The sequence below is a fragment of the Diceros bicornis genome, chromosome 8 (genome assembly GCF_020826845.1).
Source record: "Diceros bicornis minor isolate mBicDic1 chromosome 8, mDicBic1.mat.cur, whole genome shotgun sequence".
Classification (NCBI taxonomy): Eukaryota; Metazoa; Chordata; class Mammalia; order Perissodactyla; family Rhinocerotidae; genus Diceros; species Diceros bicornis.
In genome coordinates this window covers 87,538,514-87,564,749 of record NC_080747.1, presented here as the reverse complement: position 1 = coordinate 87,564,749, position 26,236 = coordinate 87,538,514, and positions in this window count along the sequence as shown.

Genomic DNA, 26,236 nt, shown 5'->3' with positions numbered 1-26,236 from the left:
TGAATGAGAATGTGCTTGCTTGCAGCAACGTGCTATATGTTCTGAATGCCCGAATAGGGAATCTGTGTCAAAACTTTGTTAGGAATTATGTGATCCTTACTAGCTGGAAGTAAGGGAGATGGGGCATGAAGTTATTTCTAGGAGTTGGACACATACCAAGTTTAGCTCAGTTCTGGGCATCTTTGAAATACCTATACAAACTTGTTCCTACATAGTAACTTGCATCTTTGAATGAAAATGTGCTTGCTTGCAGCAACGTGCTATATGTTCTGAATGCCCGAATTGGGAATCTGTGTCAAAACTTTGTTAGGAATTATGTGATCCTTACTAGCTGGAAGTAAGGGAGATGGGGCATGAAGTTATTTCTTGGAGTTGGACACATACCAAGTTTAGCTCAGTTCTGGGCATCTTTGAAATACCTATACAAACTTGTTCCTACATAGTAACTTGCAACTTTGAATGAGAATGTGCTTGCTTACAGCAACGTGCTATATGTTCTGAATGCCCGAATTGGCAATCTGTGTCAAAACTTTGTTAGGAATTATGTGATCCTTACTAGCTGGAAGTAAGGGAGATGGGGCATGAAGTTATTTCTAGGAGTTGGACACATACCAAGTTTAGCTCAGTTCTGGGCATCTTTGAAATACCTATACAAACTTGTTCCTACATAGTAACTTGCAACTTTGAATGAGAATGTGCTTGCTTACAGCAACGTGCTATATGTTCTGAATGCCCGAATTGGGAATCTGTGTCAAAACTTTGTTAGGAATTATGTGATCCTTACTAGCTGGAAGTAAGGGAGATGGGGCATGAAGTTATTTCTAGGAGTTGGACAGATACCAAGTTTAGCTCAGTTCTGGGCATCTTTGAAATACCTATACAAACTTGTTCCTACCTAGTAACTTGCATCTTTGAATGAGAATCTGCTTGCTTACAGCAACGTGCTATATGTTCTGAATGCCCGAATAGGGAATCTGTGTCAAAACTTTGTTAGGAATTATGTGATCCTTACTAGCTGGAAGAAAGGGAGATGGGGCATGAAGTTATTTCTAGGAGTTGGACACATACCAAGTTTAGCTCAGTTCTGGGAATCTTTGAAATACCTATACAAACTTGTTCCTACCTAGTAACTTGCATCTTTGAATGAGAATGTGCTTGCTTACAGCAACGTGCTATATGTTCTGAATGCCCGAATTGGGAATCTGTGTCAAAACTTTGTTAGGAATTATGTGATCCTTACTAGCTGGAAGTAAGGGAGATGGGGCATGAAGTTATTTCTAGGAGTTGGACACATACCAAGTTTAGCTCAGTTCTGGGCATCTTTGAAATACCTATACAAACTTGTTCCTACATAGTAACTTGCAACTTTGAATGAGAATGTGCTTGCTTACAGCAACGTGCTATATGTTCTGAATGCCCGAATTGGGAATCTGTGTCAAAACTTTGTTAGGAATTATGTGATCCTTACTAGCTGGAAGTAAGGGAGATGGGGCATGAAGTTATTTCTAGGAGTTGGACACATACCAAGTTTAGCTCAGTTCTGGGCATCTTTGAAATACCTATACAAACTTGTTCCTACATAGTAACTTGCATCTTTGAATGAGAATGTGCTCGCTTACAGCAACGTGCTATATGTTCTGAATGCCCGAATTGGGAATCTGTGTCATAACTTTGTTAGGAATTATGTGATCCTTACTAGCTGGAAGTAAGGGAGATGGGGCATGAAGTTATTTCTAGGAGTTGGACACATACCAAGTTTAGCTCAGTTCTGGGCATCTTTGAAATACCTATACAAACTTGTTCCTACCTAGTAACTTGCAACTTTGAATGAGAATGTGCTTGCTTACAGCAACGTGCTATATGTTCTGAATGCCCGAATAGGGAATCTGTGTCAAAACTTTGTTAGGAATTATGTGATCCTTACTAGCTGGAAGTAAGGGAGATGGGGCATGAAGTTATTTCTAGGAGTTGGACACATACCAAGTTTAGCTCAGTTCTGGGCATCTTTGAAATACCTATACAAACTTGTTCCTACCTAGTAACTTGCAACTTTGAATGAGAATGTGCTTGCTTGCAGCAACGTGGTATATGTGCTGAATGCCCGAATAGGGAATCTGTGTCAAAACTTTGTTAGGAATTATGTGATCCTTACTAGCTGGAAGTAAGGGAGATGGGGCATGAAGTTATTTCTAGGAGTTGGACACATACCAAGTTTAGCTCAGTTCTGGGCATCTTTGAAATACCTATACAAACTTGTTCCTACCTAGTAACTTGCAACTTTGAATGAGAATGTGCTTGCTTGCAGCAACGTGCTATATGTTCTGAATGCCCGAATAGGGAATCTGTGTCAAAACTTTGTTAGGAATTATGTGATCCTTACTAGCTGGAAGTAAGGGAGATGGGGCATGAAGTTATTTCTAGGAGTTGGACACATACCAAGTTTAGCTCAGTTCTGGGCATCTTTGAAATACCTATACAAACTTGTTCCTACATAGTAACTTGCATCTTTGAATGAAAATGTGCTTGCTTGCAGCAACGTGCTATATGTTCTGAATGCCCGAATTGGGAATCTGTGTCAAAACTTTGTTAGGAATTATGTGATCCTTACTAGCTGGAAGTAAGGGAGATGGGGCATGAAGTTATTTCTTGGAGTTGGACACATACCAAGTTTAGCTCAGTTCTGGGCATCTTTGAAATACCTATACAAACTTGTTCCTACATAGTAACTTGCAACTTTGAATGAGAATGTGCTTGCTTACAGCAACGTGCTATATGTTCTGAATGCCCGAATTGGCAATCTGTGTCAAAACTTTGTTAGGAATTATGTGATCCTTACTAGCTGGAAGTAAGGGAGATGGGGCATGAAGTTATTTCTAGGAGTTGGACACATACCAAGTTTAGCTCAGTTCTGGGCATCTTTGAAATACCTATACAAACTTGTTCCTACATAGTAACTTGCAACTTTGAATGAGAATGTGCTTGCTTACAGCAACGTGCTATATGTTCTGAATGCCCGAATTGGGAATCTGTGTCAAAACTTTGTTAGGAATTATGTGATCCTTACTAGCTGGAAGTAAGGGAGATGGGGCATGAAGTTATTTCTAGGAGTTGGACAGATACCAAGTTTAGCTCAGTTCTGGGCATCTTTGAAATACCTATACAAACTTGTTCCTACCTAGTAACTTGCATCTTTGAATGAGAATCTGCTTGCTTACAGCAACGTGCTATATGTTCTGAATGCCCGAATAGGGAATCTGTGTCAAAACTTTGTTAGGAATTATGTGATCCTTACTAGCTGGAAGAAAGGGAGATGGGGCATGAAGTTATTTCTAGGAGTTGGACACATACCAAGTTTAGCTCAGTTCTGGGAATCTTTGAAATACCTATACAAACTTGTTCCTACCTAGTAACTTGCATCTTTGAATGAGAATGTGCTTGCTTACAGCAACGTGCTATATGTTCTGAATGCCCGAATTGGCAATCTGTGTCAAAACTTTGTTAGGAATTATGTGATCCTTACAAGCTGGAAGTAAGGGAGATGGGGCATGAAATTATTTCTAGGAGTTGGACACATACCAAGTTTAGCTCAGTTCTGGGAATCTTTGAAATACCTATACAAACTTGTTCCTACCTAGTAACTTGCATCTTTGAATGAGAATGTGCTTGCTTGCAGCAACGTGCTATATGTTCTGAATGCCCGAATTGGGAATCTGTGTCAAAACTTTGTTAGGAATTATGTGATCCTTACAAGCTGGAAGTAAGGGAGATGGGGCATGAAGTTATTTCTAGGAGTTGGACACATACCAAGTTTAGCTCAGTTCTGGGCATCTTTGAAATACCTATACAAACTTGTTCCTACATAGTAACTTGCAACTTTGAATGAGAATGTGCTTGCTTACAGCCACGTGCTATATGTTCTGAATGCCCGAATAGGGAATCTGTGTCAAAACTTTGTTAGGAATTATGTGATCCTTACTAGCTGGAAGTAAGGGAGATGGGGCATGAAGTTATTTCTAGGAGTTGGACACATACCAAGTTTAGCTCAGTTCTGGGCATCTTTGAAATACCTATACAAACTTGTTCCTACATAGTAACTTGCAACTTTGAATGAGAATGTGCTTGCTTGCAGCAACGTGCTATATGTTCTGAACGCCCGAATTGGCAATCTGTGTCAAAACTTTGTTAGGAATTATGTGATCCTTACTAGCTGGAAGTAAGGGAGATGGGGCATGAAGTTATTTCTAGGAGTTGGACACATAGCAAGTTAAGCTCAGTTCTGGGCATCTTTGAAATACCTATACAAACTTCTTCCTACCTAGTAACTTGCATCTTTGAATGAGAATCTGCTTGCTTACAGCAACGTGCTATATGTTCTGAACGCCCGAATTGGGAATCTGTGTCAAAACTTTGTTAGGAATTATGTGATCCTTACTAGCTGGAAGTAAGGGAGATGGGGCATGAAGTTATTTCTAGGAGTTGGACACATACCAAGTTTAGCTCAGTTCTGGGCATCTTTGAAATACCTATACAAACTTGTTCCTACATAGTAACTTGCAACTTTAAATGAGAATGTGCTTGCTTACAGCAACGTGCTATATGTTCTGAATGCCCGAATTGGGAATCTGTGTCAAAACTTTGTTAGGAATTATGTGATCCTTACTAGCTGGAAGTAAGGGAGATGGGGCATGAAGTTATTTCTAGGAGTTGGACACATACCAAGTTTAGCTCAGTTCTGGGCATCTTTGAAATACCTATACAAACTTGTTCCTACATAGTAACTTGCATCTTTGAATGAGAATGTGCTTGCTTACAGCAACGTGCTATGTGTTCTGAATGCCCGAATTGGGAATCTGTGTCAAAACTTTGTTAGGAATTATGTGATCCTTACTAGCTGGAAGTAAGGGAGATGGGGCATGAAGTTATTTCTATGAGTTGGACACATACCAAGTTTAGCTCAGTTCTGGGCATCTTTGAAATACCTATACAAACTTGTTCCTACATAGTAACTTGCAACTTTGAATGAGAATGTGCTTGCTTACAGCAACGTGCTATATGTTCTGAATGCCCGAATTGGGAATCTGTGTCAAAACTTTGTTAGGAATTATGTGATCCTTACTAGCTGGAAGTAAGGGAGATGGGGCATGAAGTTATTTCTAGGAGTTGGACACATACCAAGTTTAGCTCAGTTCTGGGCATCTTTGAAATACCTATACAAACTTATTCCTACATAGTAACTTGCATCTTTGAATGAGAATGTGCTTGCTTACAGCAACGTGCTATATGTTCTGAATGCCCGAATTGGGAATCTGTGTCAAAACTTTGTTAGGAATTATGTGATCCTTACTAGCTGGAAGTAAGGGAGATGGGGCATGAAGTTATTTCTGGGAGTTGGACACATACCAAGTTTAGCTCAGATCTGGGCATCTTTGAAATACCTATACAAACTTGTTCCTACATAGTAACTTGCATCTTTGAATGAGAATGTGCTTGCTTGCAGCAACGTGCTATATGTTCTGAATGCCCGAATTGGGAATCTGTGTCAAAACTTTGTTAGGAATTATGTGATCCTTACTAGCTGGAAGTAAGGGAGATGGGGCATGAAGTTATTTCTAGGAGTTGGACACATACCAAGTTTAGCTCAGTTCTGGGCATCTTTGAAATACCTACACAAACTTGTTCCTACATAGTAACTTGCAACTTTGAATGAGAATGTGCTTGCTTACAGCAACGTGCTATATGTTCTGAATGCCCGAATTGGCAATCTGTGTCAAAACTTTGTTAGGAATTATGTGATCCTTACTAGCTGGAAGTAAGGGAGATGGGGCATGAAGTTATTTCTAGGAGTTGGACACATACCAAGTTTAGCTCAGTTCTGGGCATCTTTGAAATACCTATACAAACTTGTTCCTACCTAGTAACTTGCAACTTTGAATGAGAATCTGCTTGCTTACAGCAACGTGCTATATGTTCTGAATGCCCGAATTGGGAATCTGTGTCAAAACTTTGTTAGGAATTATGTGATCCTTACTAGCTGGAAGTAAGGGAGATGGGGCATGAAGTTATTTCTAGGAGTTGGACACATACCAAGTTTAGCTCAGTTCTGGGCATCTTTGAAATACCTATACAAACTTGTTCCTACATAGTAACTTGCAACTTTGAATGAGAATCTGCTTGCTTACAGCAACGTGCTATATGTTCTGAATGCCCGAATTGGGAATCTGTGTCAAAACTTTGTTAGGAATTATGTGATCCTTACTAGCTGGAAGTAAGGGAGATGGGGCATGAAGTTATTTCTAGGAGTTGGACACATACCAAGTTTAGCTCAGTTCTGGGCATCTTTGAAATACCTATACAAACTTGTTCCTACATAGTAACTTGCAACTTTGAATGAGAATGTGCTTGCTTACAGCAACGTGCTATATGTTCTGAATGCCCGAATTGGGAATCTGTGTCAAAACTTTGTTAGGAATTATGTGATCCTTACTAGCTGGAAGTAAGGGAGATGGGGCATGAAGTTATTTCTAGGAGTTGGACACATACCAAGTTTAGCTCAGTTCTGGGCATCTTTGAAATACCTATACAAACTTGTTCCTACATAGTAACTTGCATCTTTGAATGAGAATGTGCTTGCTTACAGCAACGTGCTATATGTTCTGAATGCCCGAATTGGGAATCTGTGTCATAACTTTGTTAGGAATTATGTGATCCTTACTAGCTGGAAGTAAGGGAGATGGGGCATGAAGTTATTTCTAGGAGTTGGACACATACCAAGTTTAGCTCAGTTCTGGGCATCTTTGAAATACCTATACAAACTTGTTCCTACCTAGTAACTTGCAACTTTGAATGAGAATGTGCTTGCTTACAGCAACGTGCTATATGTTCTGAATGCCCGAATAGGGAATCTGTGTCAAAACTTTGTTAGGAATTATGTGATCCTTACTAGCTGGAAGTAAGGGAGATGGGGCATGAAGTTATTTCTAGGAGTTGGACACATACCAAGTTTAGCTCAGTTCTGGGCATCTTTGAAATACCTATACAAACTTGTTCCTACCTAGTAACTTGCAACTTTGAATGAGAATGTGCTTGCTTGCAGCAACGTGCTATATGTGCTGAATGCCCGAATAGGGAATCTGTGTCAAAACTTTGTTAGGAATTATGTGATCCTTACTAGCTGGAAGTAAGGGAGATGGGGCATGAAGTTATTTCTAGGAGTTGGACACATACCAAGTTTAGCTCAGTTCTGGGCATCTTTGAAATACCTATACAAACTTGTTCCTACCTAGTAACTTGCAACTTTGAATGAGAATGTGCTTGCTTGCAGCAACGTGCTATATGTTCTGAATGCCCGAATAGGGAAACTGTGTCAAAACTTTGTTAGGAATTATGTGATCCTTACTAGCTGGAAGTAAGGGAGATGGGGCATGAAGTTATTTCTAGGAGTTGGACACATACCAAGTTTAGCTCAGTTCTGGGCATCTTTGAAATACCTATACAAACTTGTTCCTACATAGTAACTTGCATCTTTGAATGAAAATGTGCTTGCTTGCAGCAACGTGCTATATGTTCTGAATGCCCGAATTGGGAATCTGTGTCAAAACTTTGTTAGGAATTATGTGATCCTTACTAGCTGGAAGTAAGGGAGATGGGGCATGAAGTTATTTCTTGGAGTTGGACACATACCAAGTTTAGCTCAGTTCTGGGCATCTTTGAAATACCTATACAAACTTGTTCCTACATAGTAACTTGCAACTTTGAATGAGAATGTGCTTGCTTACAGCAACGTGCTATATGTTCTGAATGCCCGAATTGGCAATCTGTGTCAAAACTTTGTTAGGAATTATGTGATCCTTACTAGCTGGAAGTAAGGGAGATGGGGCATGAAGTTATTTCTAGGAGTTAGACACATACCAAGTTTAGCTCAGTTCTGGGCATCTTTGAAATACCTATACAAACTTGTTCCTACATAGTAACTTGCAACTTTGAATGAGAATGTGCTTGCTTACAGCAACGTGCTATATGTTCTGAATGCCCGAATTGGGAATCTGTGTCAAAACTTTGTTAGGAATTATGTGATCCTTACTAGCTGGAAGTAAGGGAGATGGGGCATGAAGTTATTTCTAGGAGTTGGACACATACCAAGTTTAGCTCAGTTCTGGGCATCTTTGAAATACCTATACAAACTTGTTCCTACCTAGTAACTTGCATCTTTGAATGAGAATCTGCTTGCTTACAGCAACGTGCTATATGTTCTGAATGCCCGAATAGGGAATCTGTGTCAAAACTTTGTTAGGAATTATGTGATCCTTACTAGCTGGAAGAAAGGGAGATGGGGCATGAAGTTATTTCTAGGAGTTGGACACATACCAAGTTTAGCTCAGTTCTGGGAATCTTTGAAATACCTATACAAACTTGTTCCTACCTAGTAACTTGCATCTTTGAATGAGAATGTGCTTGCTTACAGCAACGTGCTATATGTTCTGAATGCCCGAATTGGCAATCTGTGTCAAAACTTTGTTAGGAATTATGTGATCCTTACAAGCTGGAAGTAAGGGAGATGGGGCATGAAATTATTTCTAGGAGTTGGACACATACCAAGTTTAGCTCAGTTCTGGGAATCTTTGAAATACCTATACAAACTTGTTCCTACCTAGTAACTTGCATCTTTGAATGAGAATGTGCTTGCTTGCAGCAACGTGCTATATGTTCTGAATGCCCGAATTGGGAATCTGTGTCAAAACTTTGTTAGGAATTATGTGATCCTTACAAGCTGGAAGTAAGGGAGATGGGGCATGAAGTTATTTCTAGGAGTTGGACACATACCAAGTTTAGCTCAGTTCTGGGCATCTTTGAAATACCTATACAAACTTGTTCCTACATAGTAACTTGCAACTTTGAATGAGAATGTGCTTGCTTACAGCCACGTGCTATATGTTCTGAATGCCCGAATAGGGAATCTGTGTCAAAACTTTGTTAGGAATTATGTGATCCTTACTAGCTGGAAGTAAGGGAGATGGGGCATGAAGTTATTTCTAGGAGTTGGACACATACCAAGTTTAGCTCAGTTCTGGGCATCTTTGAAATACCTATACAAACTTGTTCCTACATAGTAACTTGCAACTTTGAATGAGAATGTGCTTGCTTGCAGCAACGTGCTATATGTTCTGAACGCCCGAATTGGCAATCTGTGTCAAAACTTTGTTAGGAATTATGTGATCCTTACTAGCTGGAAGTAAGGGAGATGGGGCATGAAGTTATTTCTAGGAGTTGGACACATAGCAAGTTAAGCTCAGTTCTGGGCATCTTTGAAATACCTATACAAACTTCTTCCTACCTAGTAACTTGCATCTTTGAATGAGAATCTGCTTGCTTACAGCAACGTGCTATATGTTCTGAACGCCCGAATTGGGAATCTGTGTCAAAACTTTGTTAGGAATTATGTGATCCTTACTAGCTGGAAGTAAGGGAGATGGGGCATGAAGTTATTTCTAGGAGTTGGACACATACCAAGTTTAGCTCAGTTCTGGGCATCTTTGAAATACCTATACAAACTTGTTCCTACATAGTAACTTGCAACTTTAAATGAGAATGTGCTTGCTTACAGCAACGTGCTATATGTTCTGAATGCCCGAATTGGGAATCTGTGTCAAAACTTTGTTAGGAATTATGTGATCCTTACTAGCTGGAAGTAAGGGAGATGGGGCATGAAGTTATTTCTAGGAGTTGGACACATACCAAGTTTAGCTCAGTTCTGGGCATCTTTGAAATACCTATACAAACTTGTTCCTACATAGTAACTTGCATCTTTGAATGAGAATGTGCTTGCTTACAGCAACGTGCTATGTGTTCTGAATGCCCGAATTGGGAATCTGTGTCAAAACTTTGTTAGGAATTATGTGATCCTTACTAGCTGGAAGTAAGGGAGATGGGGCATGAAGTTATTTGTAGGAGTTGGACACATACCAAGTTTAGCTCAGTTCTGGGCATCTTTGAAATACCTATACAAACTTGTTCCTACATAGTAACTTGCAACTTTGAATGAGAATGTGCTTGCTTACAGCAACGTGCTATATGTTCTGAATGCCCGAATTGGGAATCTGTGTCAAAACTTTGTTAGGAATTATGTGATCCTTACTAGCTGGAAGTAAGGGAGATGGGGCATGAAGTTATTTCTAGGAGTTGGACACATACCAAGTTTAGCTCAGTTCTGGGCATCTTTGAAATACCTATACAAACTTATTCCTACATAGTAACTTGCATCTTTGAATGAGAATGTGCTTGCTTACAGCAACGTGCTATATGTTCTGAATGCCCGAATTGGGAATCTGTGTCAAAACTTTGTTAGGAATTATGTGATCCTTACTAGCTGGAAGTAAGGGAGATGGGGCATGAAGTTATTTCTGGGAGTTGGACACATACCAAGTTTAGCTCAGATCTGGGCATCTTTGAAATACCTATACAAACTTGTTCCTACATAGTAACTTGCATCTTTGAATGAGAATGTGCTTGCTTGCAGCAACGTGCTATATGTTCTGAATGCCCGAATTGGGAATCTGTGTCAAAACTTTGTTAGGAATTATGTGATCCTTACTAGCTGGAAGTAAGGGAGATGGGGCATGAAGTTATTTCTAGGAGTTGGACACATACCAAGTTTAGCTCAGTTCTGGGCATCTTTGAAATACCTACACAAACTTGTTCCTACATAGTAACTTGCAACTTTGAATGAGAATGTGCTTGCTTACAGCAACGTGCTATATGTTCTGAATGCCCGAATTGGCAATCTGTGTCAAAACTTTGTTAGGAATTATGTGATCCTTACTAGCTGGAAGTAAGGGAGATGGGGCATGAAGTTATTTCTAGGAGTTGGACACATACCAAGTTTAGCTCAGTTCTGGGCATCTTTGAAATACCTATACAAACTTGTTCCTACCTAGTAACTTGCAACTTTGAATGAGAATCTGCTTGCTTGCAGCAACGTGCTATATGTTCTGAATGCCCAAATTGGGAATCTGTGTCAAAACTTTGTTAGGAATTATGTGATCCTTACTAGCTGGAAGTAAGGGAGATGGGGCATGAAGTTATTTCTAGGAGTTGGACACATACCAAGTTTAGCTCAGTTCTGGGCATCTTTGAAATACCTATACAAACTTGTTCCTACATAGTAACTTGCAACTTTGAATGAGAATGTGCTTGCTTGCAGCAACGTGCTATATGTTCTGAATGCCCGAATTGGGAATCTGTGTCAAAACTTTGTTAGGAATTATGTGATCCTTACTAGCTGGAAGTAAGGGAGATGGGGCATGAAGTTATTTCTAGGAGTTGGACACATACCAAGTTTAGCTCAGTTCTGGGCATCTTTGAAATACCTATACAAACTTGTTCCTACATAGTAACTTGCAACTTTGAATGAGAATGTGCTTGCTTGCAGCAACGTGCTATATGTTCTGAATGCCCGAATTGGGAATCTGTGTCAAAACTTTGTTAGGAATTATGTGATCCTTACTAGCTGGAAGTAAGGGAGATGGGGCATGAAGTTATTTCTAGGAGTTGGACACATACCAAGTTTAGCTCAGATCTGGGCATCTTTGAAATACCTATACAAACTTGTTCCTACATAGTAACTTGCATCTTTGAATGAGAATGTGCTTGCTTACAGCAACGTGCTATATGTTCTGAATGCCCGAATTGGGAATCTGTGTCAAAACTTTGTTAGGAATTATGTGATCCTTACTAGCTGGAAGTAAGGCAGATGGGGCATGAAGTTATTTCTAGGAGTTGGACACATACCAAGTTTAGCTCAGTTCTGGGCATCTTTGAAATACCTATACAAACTTGTTCCTACATAGTAACTTGCATCTTTGAATGAGAATGTGCTTGCTTGCAGCAACGTGCTATATGTTCTGAATGCCCGAATTGGCAATCTGTGTCAAAACTTTGTTAGGAATTATGTGATCCTCACTAGCTGGAAGTAAGGGAGATGGGGCATGAAGTTATTTCTAGGAGTTGGACACATACCAAGTTTAGCTCAGTTCTGGGCATCTTTGAAATACCTACACAAACTTGTTCCTACCTAGTAACTTGCAACTTTGAATGAGAATCTGCTTGCTTGCAGCAACGTGCTATATGTTCTGAATGCCCGAATTGGGAATCTGTGTCAAAACTTTGTTAGGAATTATGTGATCCTCACTAGCTGGAAGTAAGGGAGATGGGGCATGAAGTTATTTCTAGAAGTTGGACACATACCAAGTTTAGCTCAGTTCTGGGCATCTTTGAAATACCTATACAAACTTGTTCCTACATAGTAACTTGCATCTTTGAATGAGAATGTGCTTGCTTGCAGCAACGTGCTATATGTTCTGAATGCCCGAATTGGGAATCTGTGTCAAAACTTTGTTAGGAATTATGTGATCCTTACTAGCTGGAAGTAAGGCAGATGGGGCATGAAGTTATTTCTAGGAGTTGGACACATACCAAGTTTAGCTCAGATCTGGGCATCTTTGAAATACCTATACAAACTTGTTCCTACATAGTAACTTGCATCTTTGAATGAGAATGTGCTTGCTTGCAGCAACGTGCTATATGTTCTGAATGCCCGAATTGGGAATCTGTGTCAAAACTTTGTTAGGAATTATGTGATCCTTACTAGCTGGAAGTAAGGGAGATGGGGCATGAAGTTATTTCTAGGAGTTGGACACATACCAAGTTTAGCTCAGTTCTGGGCATCTTTGAAATACCTATACAAACTTGTTCCTACATAGTAACTTGCATCTTTGAATGAGAATGTGCTTGCTTGCAGCAACGTGCTATATGTTCTGAATGCCCGAATTGGCAATCTGTGTCAAAACTTTGTTAGGAATTATGTGATCCTTACTAGCTGGAAGTAAGGGAGATGGGGCATGAAGTTATTTCTAGGAGTTGGACACATACCAAGTTTAGCTCAGTTCTGGGCATCTTTGAAATACCTATACAAACTTGTTCCTACATAGTAACTTGCAACTTTGAATGAGAATCTGCTTGCTTACAGCAACGTGCTATATGTTCTGAATGCCCGAATTGGGAATCTGTGTCAAAACTTTGTTAGGAATTATGTGATCCTTACTAGCTGGAAGTAAGGGAGATGGGGCATGAAGTTATTTCTAGGAGTTGGACACATACCAAGTTTAGCTCAGTTCTGGGCATCTTTGAAATACCTATACAAACTTGTTCCTACATAGTAACTTGCAACTTTGAATGAGAATGTGCTCGCTTACAGCAACGTGCTATATGTTCTGAATGCCCGAATTGGGAATCTGTGTCAAAACTTTGTTAGGAATTATGTGATCCTTACTAGCTGGAAGTAAGGGAGATGGGGCATGAAGTTATTTCTAGGAGTTGGACACATACCAAGTTTAGCTCAGTTCTGGGCATCTTTGAAATACCTATACAAACTTGTTCCTACATAGTAACTTGCATCTTTGAATGAGAATGTGCTCGCTTACAGCAACGTGCTATATGTTCTGAATGCCCGAATTGGGAATCTGTGTCATAACTTTGTTAGGAATTATGTGATCCTTACTAGCTGGAAGTAAGGGAGATGGGGCATGAAGTTATTTCTAGGAGTTGGACACATACCAAGTTTAGCTCAGTTCTGGGCATCTTTGAAATACCTATACAAACTTGTTCCTACCTAGTAACTTGCAACTTTGAATGAGAATGTGCTTGCTTACAGCAACGTGCTATATGTTCTGAATGCCCGAATAGGGAATCTGTGTCAAAACTTTGTTAGGAATTATGTGATCCTTACTAGCTGGAAGTAAGGGAGATGGGGCATGAAGTTATTTCTAGGAGTTGGACACATACCAAGTTTAGCTCAGTTCTGGGCATCTTTGAAATACCTATACAAACTTGTTCCTACCTAGTAACTTGCAACTTTGAATGAGAATGTGCTTGCTTGCAGCAACGTGCTATATGTGCTGAATGCCCGAATAGGGAATCTGTGTCAAAACTTTGTTAGGAATTATGTGATCCTTACTAGCTGGAAGTAAGGGAGATGGGGCATGAAGTTATTTCTAGGAGTTGGACACATACCAAGTTTAGCTCAGTTCTGGGCATCTTTGAAATACCTATACAAACTTGTTCCTACCTAGTAACTTGCAACTTTGAATGAGAATGTGCTTGCTTGCAGCAACGTGCTATATGTTCTGAATGCCCGAATAGGGAATCTGTGTCAAAACTTTGTTAGGAATTATGTGATCCTTACTAGCTGGAAGTAAGGGAGATGGGGCATGAAGTTATTTCTAGGAGTTGGACACATACCAAGTTTAGCTCAGTTCTGGGCATCTTTGAAATACCTATACAAACTTGTTCCTACATAGTAACTTGCATCTTTGAATGAAAATGTGCTTGCTTGCAGCAACGTGCTATATGTTCTGAATGCCCGAATTGGGAATCTGTGTCAAAACTTTGTTAGGAATTATGTGATCCTTACTAGCTGGAAGTAAGGGAGATGGGGCATGAAGTTATTTCTTGGAGTTGGACACATACCAAGTTTAGCTCAGTTCTGGGCATCTTTGAAATACCTATACAAACTTGTTCCTACATAGTAACTTGCAACTTTGAATGAGAATGTGCTTGCTTACAGCAACGTGCTATATGTTCTGAATGCCCGAATTGGCAATCTGTGTCAAAACTTTGTTAGGAATTATGTGATCCTTACTAGCTGGAAGTAAGGGAGATGGGGCATGAAGTTATTTCTAGGAGTTGGACACATACCAAGTTTAGCTCAGTTCTGGGCATCTTTGAAATACCTATACAAACTTGTTCCTACATAGTAACTTGCAACTTTGAATGAGAATGTGCTTGCTTACAGCAACGTGCTATATGTTCTGAATGCCCGAATTGGGAATCTGTGTCAAAACTTTGTTAGGAATTATGTGATCCTTACTAGCTGGAAGTAAGGGAGATGGGGCATGAAGTTATTTCTAGGAGTTGGACACATACCAAGTTTAGCTCAGTTCTGGGCATCTTTGAAATACCTATACAAACTTGTTCCTACCTAGTAACTTGCATCTTTGAATGAGAATCTGCTTGCTTACAGCAACGTGCTATATGTTCTGAATGCCCGAATAGGGAATCTGTGTCAAAACTTTGTTAGGAATTATGTGATCCTTACTAGCTGGAAGAAAGGGAGATGGGGCATGAAGTTATTTCTAGGAGTTGGACACATACCAAGTTTAGCTCAGTTCTGGGAATCTTTGAAATACCTATACAAACTTGTTCCTACCTAGTAACTTGCATCTTTGAATGAGAATGTGCTTGCTTACAGCAACGTGCTATATGTTCTGAATGCCCGAATTGGCAATCTGTGTCAAAACTTTGTTAGGAATTATGTGATCCTTACAAACTGGAAGTAAGGGAGATGGGGCATGAAATTATTTCTAGGAGTTGGACACATACCAAGTTTAGCTCAGTTCTGGGAATCTTTGAAATACCTATACAAACTTGTTCCTACCTAGTAACTTGCATCTTTGAATGAGAATGTGCTTGCTTGCAGCAACGTGCTATATGTTCTGAATGCCCGAATTGGGAATCTGTGTCAAAACTTTGTTAGGAATTATGTGATCCTTACAAGCTGGAAGTAAGGGAGATGGGGCATGAAGTTATTTCTAGGAGTTGGACACATACCAAGTTTAGCTCAGTTCTGGGCATCTTTGAAATACCTATACAAACTTGTTCCTACATAGTAACTTGCAACTTTGAATGAGAATGTGCTTGCTTACAGCCACGTGCTATATGTTCTGAATGCCCGAATAGGGAATCTGTGTCAAAACTTTGTTAGGAATTATGTGATCCTTACTAGCTGGAAGTAAGGGAGATGGGGCATGAAGTTATTTCTAGGAGTTGGACACATACCAAGTTTAGCTCAGTTCTGGGCATCTTTGAAATACCTATACAAACTTGTTCCTACATAGTAACTTGCAACTTTGAATGAGAATGTGCTTGCTTGCAGCAACGTGCTATATGTTCTGAACGCCCGAATTGGCAATCTGTGTCAAAACTTTGTTAGGAATTATGTGATCCTTACTAGCTGGAAGTAAGGGAGATGGGGCATGAAGTTATTTCTAGGAGTTGGACACATAGCAAGTTAAGCTCAGTTCTGGGCATCTTTGAAATACCTATACAAACTTCTTCCTACCTAGTAACTTGCATCTTTGAATGAGAATCTGCTTGCTTACAGCAACGTGCTATATGTTCTGAACGCCCGAATTGGGAATCTGTGTCAAAACTTTGTTAGGAATTATGTGATCCTTACTAGCTGGAAGTAAGGGAGATGGGGCATGAAGTTATTTCTAGGAGTTGGACACATACCAAGTTTAGCTCAGTTCTGGGCATCTTTGAAATACCTATACAAACTTGTTCCTACATAGTAACTTGCAACTTTAAATGAGAATGTGCTTGCTTACAGCAACGTGCTATATGTTCTGAATGCCCGAATTGGGAATCTGTGTCAAAACTTTGTTAGGAATTATGTGATCCTTACTAGCTGGAAGTAAGGGAGATGGGGCATGAAGTTATTTCTAGGAGTTGGACACATACCAAGTTTAGCTCAGTTCTGGGCATCTTTGAAATACCTATACAAACTTGTTCCTACATAGTAACTTGCATCTTTGAATGAGAATGTGCTTGCTTACAGCAACGTGCTATGTGTTCTGAATGCCCGAATTGGGAATCTGTGTCAAAACTTTGTTAGGAATTATGTGATCCTTACTAGCTGGAAGTAAGGGAGATGGGGCATGAAGTTATTTCTAGGAGTTGGACACATACCAAGTTTAGCTCAGTTCTGGGCATCTTTGAAATACCTATACAAACTTGTTCCTACATAGTAACTTGCAACTTTGAATGAGAATGTGCTTGCTTACAGCAACGTGCTATATGTTCTGAATGCCCGAATTGGGAATCTGTGTCAAAACTTTGTTAGGAATTATGTGATCCTTACTAGCTGGAAGTAAGGGAGATGGGGCATGAAGTTATTTCTAGGAGTTGGACACATACCAAGTTTAGCTCAGTTCTGGGCATCTTTGAAATACCTATACAAACTTATTCCTACATAGTAACTTGCATCTTTGAATGAGAATGTGCTTGCTTACAGCAACGTGCTATATGTTCTGAATGCCCGAATTGGGAATCTGTGTCAAAACTTTGTTAGGAATTATGTGATCCTTACTAGTTGGAAGTAAGGGAGATGGGGCATGAAGTTATTTCTGGGAGTTGGACACATACCAAGTTTAGCTCAGATCTGGGCATCTTTGAAATACCTATACAAACTTGTTCCTACATAGTAACTTGCATCTTTGAATGAGAATGTGCTTGCTTGCAGCAACGTGCTATATGTTCTGAATGCCCGAATTGGGAATCTGTGTCAAAACTTTGTTAGGAATTATGTGATCCTTACTAGCTGGAAGTAAGGGAGATGGGGCATGAAGTTATTTCTAGGAGTTGGACACATACCAAGTTTAGCTCAGTTCTGGGCATCTTTGAAATACCTACACAAACTTGTTCCTACATAGTAACTTGCAACTTTGAATGAGAATGTGCTTGCTTACAGCAACGTGCTATATGTTCTGAATGCCCGAATTGGCAATCTGTGTCAAAACTTTGTTAGGAATTATGTGATCCTTACTAGCTGGAAGTAAGGGAGATGGGGCATGAAGTTATTTCTAGGAGTTGGACACATACCAAGTTTAGCTCAGTTCTGGGCATCTTTGAAATACCTATACAAACTTGTTCCTACCTAGTAACTTGCAACTTTGAATGAGAATCTGCTTGCTTGCAGCAACGTGCTATATGTTCTGAATGCCCGAATTGGGAATCTGTGTCAAAACTTTGTTAGGAATTATGTGATCCTTACTAGCTGGAAGTAAGGGAGATGGGGCATGAAGTTATTTCTAGGAGTTGGACACATACCAAGTTTAGCTCAGTTCTGGGCATCTTTGAAATACCTATACAAACTTGTTCCTACATAGTAACTTGCAACTTTGAATGAGAATGTGCTTGCTTGCAGCAACGTGCTATATGTTCTGAATGCCCGAATTGGGAATCTGTGTCAAAACTTTGTTAGGAATTATGTGATCCTTACTAGCTGGAAGTAAGGGAGATGGGGCATGAAGTTATTTCTAGGAGTTGGACACATACCAAGTTTAGCTCAGTTCTGGGCATCTTTGAAATACCTATACAAACTTGTTCCTACATAGTAACTTGCAACTTTGAATGAGAATGTGCTTGCTTGCAGCAACGTGCTATATGTTCTGAATGCCCGAATTGGGAATCTGTGTCAAAACTTTGTTAGGAATTATGTGATCCTTACTAGCTGGAAGTAAGGGAGATGGGGCATGAAGTTATTTCTAGGAGTTGGACACATACCAAGTTTAGCTCAGATCTGGGCATCTTTGAAATACCTATACAAACTTGTTCCTACATAGTAACTTGCATCTTTGAATGAGAATGTGCTTGCTTACAGCAACGTGCTATATGTTCTGAATGCCCGAATTGGGAATCTGTGTCAAAACTTTGTTAGGAATTATGTGATCCTTACTAGCTGGAAGTAAGGCAGATGGGGCATGAAGTTATTTCTAGGAGTTGGACACATACCAAGTTTAGCTCAGTTCTGGGCATCTTTGAAATACCTATACAAACTTGTTCCTACATAGTAACTTGCATCTTTGAATGAGAATGTGCTTGCTTGCAGCAACGTGCTATATGTTCTGAATGCCCGAATTGGCAATCTGTGTCAAAACTTTGTTAGGAATTATGTGATCCTCACTAGCTGGAAGTAAGGGAGATGGGGCATGAAGTTATTTCTAGGAGTTGGACACATACCAAGTTTAGCTCAGTTCTGGGCATCTTTGAAATACCTATACAAACTTGTTCCTACATAGTAACTTGCATCTTTGAATGAGAATGTGCTTGCTTACAGCAACGTGCTATATGTTCTGAATGCCCGAATTGGGAATCTGTGTCAAAACTTTGTTAGGAATTATGTGATCCTTACTAGCTGGAAGTAAGGGAGATGGGGCATGAAGTTATTTCTAGGAGTTGGACACATACCAAGTTTAGCTCAGTTCTGGGCATCTTTGAAATACCTATACAAACTTGTTCCTACATAGTTACTTGCAACTTTGAATGAGAATCTGCTTGCTTACAGCAACGTGCTATATGTTCTGAATGCCCGAATTGGGAATCTGTGTCAAAACTTTGTTAGGAATTATGTGATCCTTACTAGCTGGAAGTAAGGGAGATGGGGCATGAAGTTATTTCTAGGAGTTGGACACATACCAAGTTTAGCTCAGTTCTGGGCATCTTTGAAATACCTATACAAACTTGTTCCTACATAGTAACTTGCAACTTTGAATGAGAATGTGCTTGCTTACAGCAACGTGCTATATGTTCTGAATGCCCGAATTGGGAATCTGTGTCAAAACTTTGTTAGGAATTATGTGATCCTTACTAGCTGGAAGTAAGGGAGATGGGGCATGAAGTTATTTCTAGGAGTTGGACACATACCAAGTTTAGCTCAGTTCTGGGCATCTTTGAAATACCTATACAAACTTGTTCCTACATAGTAACTTGCATCTTTGAATGAGAATGTGCTTGCTTACAGCAACGTGCTATATGTTCTGAATGCCCGAATTGGGAATCTGTGTCAAAACATTGTTAGGAATTATGTGATCCTTACTAGCTGGAAGTAAGGGAGATGGGGCATGAAGTTATTTCTGGGAGTTGGACACATACCAAGTTTAGCTCAGATCTGGGCATCTTTGAAATACCTATACAAACTTGTTCCTACATAGTAACTTGCATCTTTGAATGAGAATGTGCTTGCTTGCAGCAACGTGCTATATGTTCTGAATGCCCGAATTGGGAATCTGTGTCAAAACTTTGTTAGGAATTATGTGATCCTTACTAGCTGGAAGTAAGGCAGATGGGGCTTGAAGTTATTTCTTGGAGTTGGACACATACCAAGTTTAGCTCAGTTCTGGGCATCTTTGAAATACCTATACAAACTTGTTCCTACATAGTAACTTGCATCTTTGAATGAGAATGTGCTTGCTTGCAGCAACGTGCTATATGTTCTGAATGCCCGAATAGGGAATCTGTGTCAAAACTTTGTTAGGAATTATGTGATCCTTACTAGCTGGAAGTAAGGGAGATGGGGCATGAAGTTATTTCTAGGAGTTGGACACATACCAAGTTTAGCTCAGTTCTGGGCATCTTTGAAATACCTATACAAACTTGTTCCTACCTAGTAACTTGCATCTTTGAATGAAAATGTGCTTGCTTACAGCAACGTGCTATATGTTCTGAATGCCCGAATAGGGAATCTGTGTCAAAACTTTGTTAGGAATTATGTGATCCTTACTAGCTGGAAGTAAGGGAGATGGGGCATGAAGTTATTTCTAGGAGTTGGACACATACCAAGTTTAGCTCAGTTCTGGGCATCTTTGAAATACCTATACAAACTTGTTCCTACCTAGTAACTTGCATCTTTGAATGAAAATGTGCTTGCTTACAGCAACGTGCTATATGTTCTGAATGCCCGAATAGGGAATCTGTGTCAAAACTTTGTTAGGAATTATGTGATCCTTACTAGCTGGAAGTAAGGGAGATGGGGCATGAAGTTATTTCTAGGAGTTGGACACATACCAAGTTTAGCTCAGTTCTGGGCATCTTTGAAATACCTATACAAACTTGTTCCTACATAGTAACTTGCAACTTTGAATGAGAATGTGCTTGCTTGCAGCAACGTGCTATATGTTCTGAATGCCCGAATAGGGAATCTGTGTCAAAACTTTGTTAGGAATTATGTGATCCTTACTAGCTGGAAGTAAGGGAGATGGGGCATGAAGTTATTTCTAGGAGTTGGACACATACCAAGTTTAGCTCAGTTCTGGGCATCTTTGAAATACCTATACAAACTTGTTCCTACATAGTAACTTGCAACTTTGAATGAGAATGTGCTTGCTTGCAGCAACGTGCTATATGTTCTGAACGCCCGAATAGGGAATCTGTGTCAAAACTTTGTTAGGAATTATGTGATCCTTACTAGCTGGAAGTAAGGGAGATGGGGCATGAAGTTATTTCTAGGAGTTGGACACATACCAAGTTTAGCTCAGTTCTGGGCATCTTTGAAATACCTATACAAACTTGTTCCTACATAGTAACTTGCAACTTTGAATGAGAATGTGCTTGCTTGCAGCAACGTGCTATATGTTCTGAACGCCCGAATTGGCAATCTGTGTCAAAACTTTGTTAGGAATTATGTGATCCTTACTAGCTGGAAGTAAGGGAGATGGGGCATGAAGTTATTTCTAGGAGTTGGACACATAGCAAGTTAAGCTCAGTTCTGGGCATCTTTGAAATACCTATACAAACTTCTTCCTACCTAGTAACTTGCATCTTTGAATGAGAATCTGCTTGCTTACAGCAACGTGCTATATGTTCTGAACGCCCGAATTGGGAATCTGTGTCAAAACTTTGTTAGGAATTATGTGATCCTTACTAGCTGGAAGTAAGGGAGATGGGGCATGAAGTTATTTCTAGGAGTTGGACACATACCAAGTTTAGCTCAGTTCTGGGCATCTTTGAAATACCTATACAAACTTGTTCCTACATAGTAACTTGCAACTTTGAATGAGAATGTGCTTGCTTACAGCAACGTGCTATATGTTCTGAATGCCCGAATTGGGAATCTGTGTCAAAACTTTGTTAGGAATTATGTGATCCTTACTAGCTGGAAGTAAGGGAGATGGGGCATGAAGTTATTTCTAGGAGTTGGACACATACCAAGTTTAGCTCAGTTCTGGGCATCTTTGAAATACCTATACAAACTTGTTCCTACCTAGTAACTTGCATCTTTGAATGAGAATCTGCTTGCTTACAGCAACGTGCTATATGTTCTGAATGCCCGAATTGGGAATCTGTGTCAAAACTTTGTTAGGAATTATGTGATCCTTACTAGCTGGAAGTAAGGGAGATGGGGCATGAAGTTATTTCTAGGAGTTGGACACATACCAAGTTTAGCTCAGTTCTGGGCATCTTTGAAATACCTATACAAACTTGTTCCTACATAGTAACTTGCAACTTTGAATGAGAATGTGCTTGCTTACAGCAACGTGCTATATGTTCTGAATGCCCGAATTGGGAATCTGTGTCAAAACTTTGTTAGGAATTATGTGATCCTTACTAGCTGGAAGTAAGGGAGATGGGGCATGAAGTTATTTCTAGGAGTTGGACACATACCAAGTTTAGCTCAGTTCTGGGCATCTTTGAAATACCTATACAAACTAGTTCCTACATAGTAACTTGCAACTTTGAATGAGAATGTGCTTGCTTACAGCAACGTGCTATATGTTCTGAATGCCCGAATTGGGAATCTGTGTCAAAACTTTGTTAGGAATTATGTGATCCTTACTAGCTGGAAGTAAGGGAGATGGGGCATGAAGTTATTTCTAGGAGTTGGACACATACCAAGTTTAGCTCAGTTCTGGGCATCTTTGAAATACCTATACAAACTTGTTCCTACCTAGTAACTTGCATCTTTGAATGAGAATGTGCTTGCTTACAGCAACGTGCTATATGTTCTGAATGCCCGAATTGGGAATCTGTGTCAAAACTTTGTTAGGAATTATGTGATCCTTACTAGCTGGAAGTAAGGGAGATGGGGCATGAAGTTATTTCTAGGAGTTGGACACATACCAAGTTTAGCTCAGTTCTGGGCATCTTTGAAATACCTATACAAACTTGTTCCTACATAGTAACTTGCAACTTTGAATGAGAATGTGCTTGCTTACAGCAACGTGCTATATGTTCTGAATGCCCGAATTGGGAATCTGTGTCAAAACTTTGTTAGGAATTATGTGATCCTTACTAGCTGGAAGTAAGGGAGATGGGGCATGAAGTTATTTCTAGGAGTTGGACACATACCAAGTTTAGCTCAGTTCTGGGCATCTTTGAAATACCTATACAAACTTGTTCCTACCTAGTAACTTGCATCTTTGAATGAAATTGTGCTTGCTTACAGCAACGTGCTATATGTTCTGAATGCCCGAATAGGGAATCTGTGTCAAAACTTTGTTAGGAATTATGTGATCCTTACTAGCTGGAAGTAAGGGAGATGGGGCATGAAGTTATTTCTAGGAGTTGGACACATACCAAGTTTAGCTCAGTTCTGGGCATCTTTGAAATACCTATACAAACTTGTTCCTAGCTAGTAACTTGCATCTTTGAATGAAAATGTGCTTGCTTACAGCAACGTGCTATATGTTCTGAATGCCCGAATAGGGAATCTGTGTCAAAACTTTGTTAGGAATTATGTGATCCTTACTAGCTGGAAGTAAGGGAGATGGGGCATGAAGTTATTTCTAGGAGTTGGACACATACCAAGTTTAGCTCAGTTCTGGGCATCTTTGAAATACCTATACAAACTTGTTCCTACATAGTAACTTGCAACTTTGAATGAGAATGTGCTTGCTTGCAGCAACGTGCTATATGTTCTGAATGCCCGAATAGGGAATCTGTGTCAAAACTTTGTTAGGAATTATGTGATCCTTACTAGCTGGAAGTAAGGGAGATGGGGCATGAAGTTATTTCTTGGAGTTGGACACATACCAAGTTTAGCTCAGTTCTGGGCATCTTTGAAATACCTATACAAACCTGTTCCTACATAGTAACTTGCAACTTTGAATGAGAATGTGCTTGCTTGCAGCAACGTGCTATATGTTCTGAATGCCCGAATTGGCAATCTGTGTCAAAACTTTGTTAGGAATTATGTGATCCTTACTAGCTGGAAGTAAGGGAGATGGGGCATGAAGTTATTTCTAGGAGTTTGACACATAGCAAGTTAAGCTCAGTTCTGGGCATCTTTGAAATACCTATACAAACTTCTTCCTACCTAGTAACTTGCATCTTTGAATGAGAATCTGCTTGCTTACAGCAACGTGCTATATGTTCTGAATGCCCGAATTGGGAATCTGTGTCAAAACTTTGTTAGGAATTATGTGATCCTTACTAGCTGGAAGTAAGGGAGATGGGGCATGAAGTTATTTCTAGGAGTTGGACACATACCAAGTTTAGCTCAGTTCTGGGCATCTTTGAAATACCTATACAAACTTGTTCCTACATAGTAACTTGCATCTTTGAATGAGAATGTGCTTGCTTACAGCAACGTGCTATATGTTCTTAATGCCCGAATAGGGAATCTGTGTCAAAACTTTGTTAGAAATTATGTGATCCTTACTAGCTGGAAGTAAGGGAGATGGGGCATGAAGTTATTTCTAGGAGTTGGACACATATCAAGTTTAGCTCAGTTCTGGGCATCTTTGAAATACCTATACAAACTTGTTCCTACATAGTAACTTGCAACTTTGAATGAAAATGTGCTTGCTTACACCAACGTGCTATATGTTCTGAATGCCCGAATTGGGAATCTGTGTGAAAACATTTAGAAATTATGTGATCCTTACTAGCTGGAAGTAAGGGAGATGGGGCATGAAGTTATTTCTAGGAGTTGGACACATACCAAGTTTAGCTCAGTTCTGGGCATCTTTGAAATACCTATACAAACTTGTTCCTACCTAGTAACTTGAATCTTTGAATGAGAATGTGCTTGCTTGCAGCAACGTGCTATATGTTCTGAATGCCCGAATTGGGAATCTGTGTCAAAACTTTGTTAGGAATTATGTGATCCTTACTAGCTGGAAGTAAGGGAGATGGGGCATGAAGTTATTTCTAGGAGTTGGACACATACCAAGTTTAGCTCAGTTCTGGGCATCTTTGAAATACCTATACAAACTTGTTCCTACATAGTAACTTGCATCTTTGAATGAGAATCTGCTTGCTTGCATCAACGTGCTATATGTTCTGAATGCCCGAATTGGGAATCTGTGTCAAAACTTTGTTAGGAATTATGTCATCCTTACTAGCTGGAAGTAATGGAGATTGGGCATGAAGTTATTTCTAGGAGTTGGACACATAGCAAGTTTAGCTCAGTTCTGGGCATCTTTGAAATACCTATACAAACTTGTTCCTACATAGTAACTTGCAACTTTGAATGAGAATGTGCTTGCTTACAGCAACGTGCTATATGTTCTGAATGCCCGAATTGGGAATCTGTGTCAAAACTTTGTTAGGAATTATGTGATCCTTACTAGCTGGAAGTAAGGGAGATGGGGCATGAAGTTATTTCTAGGAGTTGGACACATACCAAGTTTAGCTCAGTTCTGGGCATCTTTGAAATACCTATACAAACTTGTTCCTACCTAGTAACTTGCATCTTTGAATGAGAATGTGCTTGCTTGCAGCAACGTGCTATATGTTCTGAATGCCCGAATTGGGAATCTGTGTCAAAACTTTGTTAGGAATTATGTGATCCTTACTAGCTGGAAGTAAGGGAGATGGGGCATGAAGTTATTTCTAGGAGTTGGACACATACCAAGTTTAGCTCAGTTCTGGGCATCTTTGAAATACCTATACAAACTTGTTCCTACATAGTAACTTGCAACTTTGAATGAGAATGTGCTTGCTTGCAGCAACGTGCTATATGTTCTGAATGCCCGAATTGGGAATCTGTGTCAAAACTTTGTTAGGAATTATGTGATCCTTACTAGCTGGAAGTAAGGGAGATGGGGCATGAAGTTATTTCTAGGAGTTGGACACATACCAAGTTTAGCTCAGTTCTGGGAATCTTTGAAATACCTATACAAACTTGTTCCTACCTAGTAACTTGCATCTTTGAATGAGAATGTGCTTGCTTGCAGCAACGTGCTATATGTTCTGAATGCCCGAATAGGGAATCTGTGTCAAAACTTTGTTAGGAATTATGTGATCCTTACTAGCTGGAAGTAAGGGAGATGGGGCATGAAGTTATTTCTAGGAGTTGGACACATAGCAAGTTTAGCTCAGTTCTGGGCATCTTTGAAATACCTATACAAACTTGTTCCTACATAGTAACTTGCATCTTTGAATGGGAATCTGCTTGCTTACAGCAACGTGCTATATGTTCTGAGTGCCCGAATTGGGAATCTGTGTCAAAACTTTGTTAGGAATTATGTGATCCTTACTAGCTGGAAGTAAGGGAGATGGGGCATGAAGTTATTTCTAGGAGTTGGACACATAACAAGTTTAGCTCAGTTCTGGGCATCTTTGAAATACCTATACAAACTTGTTCCTACATAGTAACTTGCATCTTTGAATGAGAATGTGCTTG